Genomic DNA, 7,958 nt, shown 5'->3' with positions numbered 1-7,958 from the left:
TTTCTAATGAGTTATTGATGTTGATGTTATTGTTTTCTACATACCACAGAATAATCTTCTTCTTTTTTTTGTCTAGTTTCCCATAACTAGACTTTTATTTCTAATATACCTAAATATAATTGCTGGAAATACAATCACAGTTGATGATGATGATGATGATGATGATGATGATGATTTTGATGACGTTCGTGTTTTAACATTATTTTCAGAAAATTGCTCTTACAATACCTTGCGTTTCATATTCATAATATTGTTGCCCGTAAAAGCGGCTTGGCCACATGATTTTGATGACAATGTTGATGTTTTCATTTTTTCGTGTTGTGTTCTAATCATTCGCCATGCCACTGTCAATTGTATTCTGTTTGCCCGTAAAAGAGGCCCATTCCACAATGTTGATGTTCATGATGATAATGATGATAATAATACTTGAAAGATTGCTCTTGTCGGCAGCTAGAGCTTGCTCAATTGTCCGTTGTCAATCCAGGAGTTGAACTTGTCCGGGTAGCCTTTCCACTTGACCAGAGACTGTCCGGGGCGTTTGCACAGGACTTTCTCCACGCGGAACTTGGTTTTCCTTGGTTTTCTGCAGTCGATGTTCGTAGAAACTGCCCTGAATAGGCTCGTTCATGAGATCTCGAATGTTGTAGGTGGGTGGTTGGGTGGGTAGAACTCTATTCACGACGAACACCTCTTCAGTCCAATTGGGTGTGTAGCCCTTTTTCGAAATGAGCTTTGCTCACAGCAATTCTCACGTCATCGTTCACAGCATAGCGTCGCCGCCCTGTGCGTGCATCTGGACTTTTGCTGGGGTGATCCTGTACAAACGGAGCATTACACTCCTCGGACGCCTCGGCAGGTTTCATACCAATACTGCGGTACGGTGCTTGCTGGTGTTGTAGTCATGTACAAGTTTGGACTTTGGGTAGCACTTTGATGTAGACATTTGTTGATTTTGCTGTAAAGTGTTTGAGCGTTCTGTTGAATCGCTCTGCAACCACCGCCCCTTGCCGTCGTTATGAGTGCTGTACATGCTAATACCGTTGTCAGCAAGCCACTGCTTGACTGTTGCGTTGTAGAACTCTTTACCCTCATCGACCCACAGCTTGCGAGGTGAGCGCTTGCTGCTGGTCACGATGCTGCGAAACGCATCTCTGACAAGTGCGCCCGTCTTGTTCTGGAGCGGTACAACCCACCATGCATAGGGACCGAAAAGGTCGATGACGGTCAGCAAATGTCGAGTGCCATTGTCATTTTTTTTTTTGCAAACGCCTGCATGTCCACCAGATCTTCACTCCATCATGATAATTATGTCATCCAACTCGTGCACTATCACACGTCTGCGGGGCAGTTGCACCGCTGTCACTCCCAACACCGCCAGTCCCACCACCTGCGGTGCCGTTTGTGATTGAATCACTGTCAACGTCCAGGATCACGGGATCCTTGTGCAACCTATTGTCAGTGAAGTCACAGTTAGTGGCGTGCAAGTACTCGCACAGTACCTTCAAATAGTACCCAGCTCCGAGAACAGTCTCCCTACGAGAACTGCATACCGACCACACACGGCAGTGCATGATAAAATTAAAAATAATAATAATAAAAATATTGACTGGTTATAAAAATGTTATTGAATAAAGTCATGTATTATGATGATGATGATGATGATGATGGCCTGTGTGTGTGTGTGTGTATGTGTGTGTGTGTGTGTGTTTGTGTGTGTGTGTGTGTGTGTGTGTGTGTGTGTATTTGTGTGTGTGTGTACATCTCCAATAATATACATGTAGCTCAAAGTGAGACAGGCGAGGATAGACATAATAGTTATCAATGAGAGCATTTGTGGAATTCCAAAATTCGTGAATGTCGACTTTTGCTGACAACGCTTGTAGTGCACCACGTCAATAGCATGCAGTTCTTGATCAAAGAACTCAACTAGAGTGCAGTGCAGTTCATGACCGTATCCTCTCAGCGACACTTCTTCGCACAAGAGAATGAGCATTGCAACCAACACGATGATCATACTAATGTTGTTACTGGAAGGGGTGCTCTTCACCTTCTTGAACACGCAGGATAGGTTCTTCATGAGGTAGCGTTGAGCAATGTCAGACTTGTCAGTAGCAGTACTAGGGGCTGTCCCATCAGGGGTTGGATCAATTGGAAACAACAGCTTCACTACATCAAGTAGTTCGTTCCGCCCGCAGGAAGCCATGTCCTTGGCAGCAATCCAGATCAAGTTGGTTATGGGGTGACTTTCAACAACTGCTTGGTCATATCCAGGTCTCCATTGAAAGGTTCCGCCATGTTCGTCAGCGAGGTTGCGATTCCTAGCCGCGCAGCACACCGCATCAGCGCACAATCGCTCCCGAGCGGCATATAACTGAAATACCGCCGCTAAAAGGTACTTTCAACCATATCAGCTCACAGGTCTGGACAATTGGTAAAATGCATTGTTTTTCAGTTGTACCTCCACTACATAACATTACAATTGAAATTGAAGTTAACGTTCGAGAACCTTCGACGGTACGGGTAATTCATTTCTAAGTCTGCTGCAGTGGTGGCGGGGTTGCTGTACCCTAATGGTTTCAAAACATCCCAGACAGTCAATCTTATTAACACCACACCCACCACTTTAAAAGCACTTATGTCGCCAATAGGCACTTCAAAACCACTAAGTCATTAACCCAATTAAATGTGAAACCTAGGCCACTTAAAAACCACTTCACGTTTCAAGTGGTCACTTAATTACCACTTATCCAATTATAAGATCAAGGGGGCTAATTAACAACCGACTCCGTCGACGGAGTCGACTCCGTCGGTTGTTAATTAGCCCCCTTGATCTTATAATTGGATAAGTGGTAATTAAGTGACCACTTGAAACGTGAAGTGGTTTTTAAGTGGCCTAGGTTTCACATTTAATTGGGTTAATGACTTAGTGGTTTTGAAGTGCCTATTGGCGACATAAGTGCTTTTAAAGTGGTGGGTGTGGTGTTAATAAGATTGACTGTCTGGGATGTTTTGAAACCATTAGGGTACAGCAACCCCGCCACCACTGCAGCAGACTTAGAAATGAATTACCCGTACCGTCGAAGGTTCTCGAACGTTAACTTCAATTTCAATTGTAATGTTATGTAGTGGAGGTACAACTGAAAAACAATGCATTTTACCAATTGTCCAGACCTGTGAGCTGATATGGTTGAGAGTACCTTTTAGCGGCGGTATTTCAGTTATATGCCGCTCGGGAGCGATTGTGCGCTGATGCGGTGTGCTGCGCGGCTAGGAATCGCAACCTCGCTGACGAACATGGCGGAACCTTTCAATGGAGACCTGGATATGACCAAGCAGTTGTTGAAAGTCACCCCATAACCAACTTGATCTGGATTGCTGCCAAGGACATGGCTTCCTGCGGGCGGAACGAACTACTTGATGTAGTGAAGCTGTTGTTTCCAATTGATCCAACCCCTGATGGGACAGCCCCTAGTACTGCTACTGACAAGTCTGACATTGCTCAACGCTACCTCATGAAGAACCTATCCTGCGTGTTCAAGAAGGTGAAGAGCACCCCTTCCAGTAACAACATTAGTATGATCATCGTGTTGGTTGCAATGCTCATTCTCTTGTGCGAAGAAGTGTCGCTGAGAGGATACGGTCATGAACTGCACTGCACTCTAGTTGAGTTCTTTGATCAAGAACTGCATGCTATTGACGTGGTGCACTACAAGCGTTGTCAGCAAAAGTCGACATTCACGAATTTTGGAATTCCACAAATGCTCTCATTGATAACTATTATGTCTATCCTCGCCTGTCTCACTTTGAGCTACATGTATATTATTGGAGATGTACACACACACACAAATACACACACACACACACACACACACACACACACAAACACACACACACACACACACATACACACACACACACACAGGCCATCATCATCATCATCATCATCATAATACATGACTTTATTCAATAACATTTTTATAACCAGTCAATATTTTTATTATTATTATTTTTAATTTTATCATGCACTGCCGTGTGTGGTCGGTATGCAGTTCTCGTAGGGAGACTGTTCTCGGAGCTGGGTACTATTTGAAGGTACTGTGCGAGTACTTGCACGCCACTAACTGTGACTTCACTGACAATAGGTTGCACAAGGATCCCGTGATCCTGGACGTTGACAGTGATTCAATCACAAACGGCACCGCAGGTGGTGGGACTGGCGGTGTTGGGAGTGACAGCGGTGCAACTGCCCCGCAGACGTGTGATAGTGCACGAGTTGGATGACATAATTATCATGATGGAGTGAAGATCTGGTGGACATGCAGGCGTTTGCAAAAAAAAAAATGACAATGGCACTCGACATTTGCTGACCGTCATCGACCTTTTCGGTCCCTATGCATGGTGGGTTGTACCGCTCCAGAACAAGACGGGCGCACTTGTCAGAGATGCGTTTCGCAGCATCGTGACCAGCAGCAAGCGCTCACCTCGCAAGCTGTGGGTCGATGAGGGTAAAGAGTTCTACAACGCAACAGTCAAGCAGTGGCTTGCTGACAACGGTATTAGCATGTACAGCACTCATAACGACGGCAAGGGGCGGTGGTTGCAGAGCGATTCAACAGAACGCTCAAACACTTTACAGCAAAATCAACAAATGTCTACATCAAAGTGCTACCCAAAGTCCAAACTTGTACATGACTACAACACCAGCAAGCACCGTACCGCAGTATTGGTATGAAACCTGCCGAGGCGTCCGAGGAGTGTAATGCTCCGTTTGTACAGGATCACCCCAGCAAAAGTCCAGATGCACGCACAGGGCGGCGACGCTATGCTGTGAACGATGACGTGAGAATTGCTGTGAGCAAAGCTCATTTCGAAAAAGGGCTACACACCCAATTGGACTGAAGAGGTGTTCGTCGTGAATAGAGTTCTACCCACCCAACCACCCACCTACAACATTCGAGATCTCATGAACGAGCCTATTCAGGGCAGTTTCTACGAACATCGACTGCAGAAAACCAAGGAAAACCAAGTTCCGCGTGGAGAAAGTCCTGTGCAAACGCCCCGGACAGTCTCTGGTCAAGTGGAAAGGCTACCCGGACAAGTTCAACTCCTGGATTGACAACGGACAATTGAGCAAGCTCTAGCTGCCGACAAGAGCAATCTTTCAAGTATTATTATCATCATTATCATCATGAACATCAACATTGTGGAATGGGCCTCTTTTACGGGCAAACAGAATACAATTGACAGTGGCATGGCGAATGATTAGAACACAACACGAAAAAATGAAAACATCAACATTGTCATCAAAATCATGTGGCCAAGCCGCTTTTACGGGCAACAATATTATGAATATGAAACGCAAGGTATTGTAAGAGCAATTTTCTGAAAATAATGTTAAAACACGAACGTCATCAAAATCATCATCATCATCATCATCATCATCATCATCAACTGTGATTGTATTTCCAGCAATTATATTTAGGTATATTAGAAATAAAAGTCTAGTTATGGGAAACTAGACAAAAAAAAGAAGAAGATTATTCTGTGGTATGTAGAAAACAATAACATCAACATCAATAACTCATTAGAAATAAATTGACATGGTGCAGGGTGTGAATAATTGTGATTGTCAACCACCACCACCACCATTACATCACATCACTGTTCAGTCATCCGGCAGTGTGATGCGGTGGTGCTCATGCGCAAGTGTGCTGACACCGTCGGCTAAGATGTACCGCTTACTGTGGAATGGTGCACAGCTCTGATGACATCTTCCTCTTCCTCTGCACGGAGTAGTTTAACGGAGATCCTTCTTCTTACATTCTCCATTGTCTTCCCAGACACATTGTTCATATTGTTCATAAGTTTGAAGAAGTCCTTGTCAAACTCGTTGACGGCCTTCTTCCGAAGCTCTGTGAGCAGAGCGAGTGAAATCTCTGTATGCTTTAGAAGAGCCCACGCGAATCCAGGCAGGGTGTAGTAGTGTGTCGGATCTAAATCGTACGTGAGCATTGCAGTGCATCTGAATTTCTCAAAAACATCTGCAAGAAGGTGCACATCGGTCTTTAGGTAGAGATCATGGTAGTCACCCCTGAGTTTAACCGACATGTCTAACGCATCAGGTTGCTCCCATGTTTCATGTGTACTTCCAGCAGAAACTCCACTGTGTTTGGAATTAAGACGTCCATTTCCAGTTGAAGAGATGGTTTCACAGGAGATGCACGTTGCTCGTACGCGCTGAACGTGGGAAAACGCGATCTCCCCTCTTCCACTTGAGATGGTGAAGCAGACGTTGTTACATCCACTTCGCTTTGGCCAGGGTTTCAAAATGGCTTTTTTGAGGCGTCACTGACATCATTGATATCGATGTGACGACAGGCTACTATCGAATAGGAGGCACGATAGTGCAATAGCATAGTTGAGGCTTTTGTACAAAACAGGATTTCTTCAGAGAATGTAGCGTTTCTTGCAGGGGGGTGAAGTTTGAAGTGAGCTGAGAGGAAGTCACCAATGTTTGTTTTCTTCAGAAAACTAATTAGATGTCTGTCGACGCCTAGGAGACGCTGTCGAGATTGATAGCATCTTTTTTCTGGCATGCATCGCTTTGTTTTGAAAATCATGCTCCGGTGCGTCCATTTATCACGGCCTCGGTCACGTGATTGCAACAATCATCACCTGCAGGAGAGCCCTTTGGCTGTCGAACGTAATTGATGAGCGCGTCGAATTGATCACACAGGTCCATGCTGTTCAGGAAATGGCGTCTGTGCGTCGTCTACATCCGTCTATAGACTATAATGCGGAGCTGACGAGTGCCTATCGAAAAACTCCAATACGGCAATAGAGGAGATTATTACTGACCAATCGAATCTAAATCTGCAGAATATGGTAGATTTCCTCTACGACTCGAATCTCGTCAAGGGCTTTTACAACGTGCCAAAAAACAACTGTCACATGTTTTGCCACCGCTCTGTTCAACGAACTTGCAGCTACCCAATACGTCGATCACATCGAACTTCAACGTTCCAAACCAATCAACTCGGAACATGCAATTGAATGAGAACTCGACCCCTTTCACACAAACATTTAACACAGATATGTTGGTTTTAAACTTTTTATTATAAACACAGGAGCTCCGCCTGGGCTTGCGCCATCTTCGTCACGCTGTTAATGGGCAACACCCCGTAGAAGTTGATAAGCCTCTGAAGGTAGTTGTTGATGTGTCGGGACGTTGTAACGTGATCCTTCATTGCCCCAAGATCAATCCACTCGTCATCGCTGCATGGGGGAAAAAGATAAAACAAGATGTATAAGATCTCCTGTATTTCAAATAAAGATAATTGTATAACAGATCACTTACCAGCTACATTTATAAACCGGCTGACGACCAGCCTCCAGGTTCTTCCGATGTCCTTTTGATTTGGCGTGGTCAACGAACGGCTGGAGGCCGGTCGTAGTCTTAAGACATAAGTCACAGCTGAATTGCATCTTTGTTTTGAAGAAGAAGAAGACGATCTTCAGGCTGGAGTTGAATGGGACTCATCAAGGCGGCTCCAATCACTTTTATCCCCATCCAGTTGTTTGATGCTCGTTGGTTGAAGGGTAGTCTGGCAATACCTAGAATATTCCAGAATATCATAATTCAATTTCAAAAAAAAAATCCCAGACAGTCAATCTTACTAACACCACACCCACCACTTTAAAAGAAATACTTATGTCGCCGATAGGCACTTCAAACACCACTTCACATTTCAAGTGGCCACTTAATTAGCCCACCTCCACCACCTCCACGACAACAAGACGGACAACAACAACATCAACAGAATGAAACCCTACAAGTCTACAAGGAATGTATGGTAAAAAGAAGAGAGGTGAGGGCTGACAACACCGTTCACGTGACGGCGATTACAACAAAAACATACACCTATCACTATCAGAACGGGGAGCAATACACAGACGTG

At 44.7% G+C, this 7,958-nt stretch overlaps 1 long non-coding RNA gene across 1 annotated transcript; it reads right to left on the bottom strand.

The window, feature by feature from the left end:
• Nucleotides 1–7,097: 7,097 nt before the first annotated feature.
• Nucleotides 7,098–7,546, bottom strand: LOC135816615 (uncharacterized). The gene is made up of 2 exons (XR_010553413.1): nucleotides 7,358–7,546; nucleotides 7,098–7,275 (listed from the first exon to the last, which is right to left on the bottom strand). It is a non-coding gene; the product is annotated as an uncharacterized LOC135816615 (long non-coding RNA).
• Nucleotides 7,547–7,958: the final 412 nt, after the last annotated feature.

Source organism: Sycon ciliatum, chromosome 5, assembly GCF_964019385.1.
Source record: "Sycon ciliatum chromosome 5, ocSycCili1.1, whole genome shotgun sequence".
NCBI lineage: Eukaryota > Metazoa > Porifera > Calcarea > Leucosolenida > Sycettidae > Sycon > Sycon ciliatum.
Note: the sequence above shows the minus strand (reverse complement) of the source record. Positions and strands in the feature narration are given on the sequence as shown.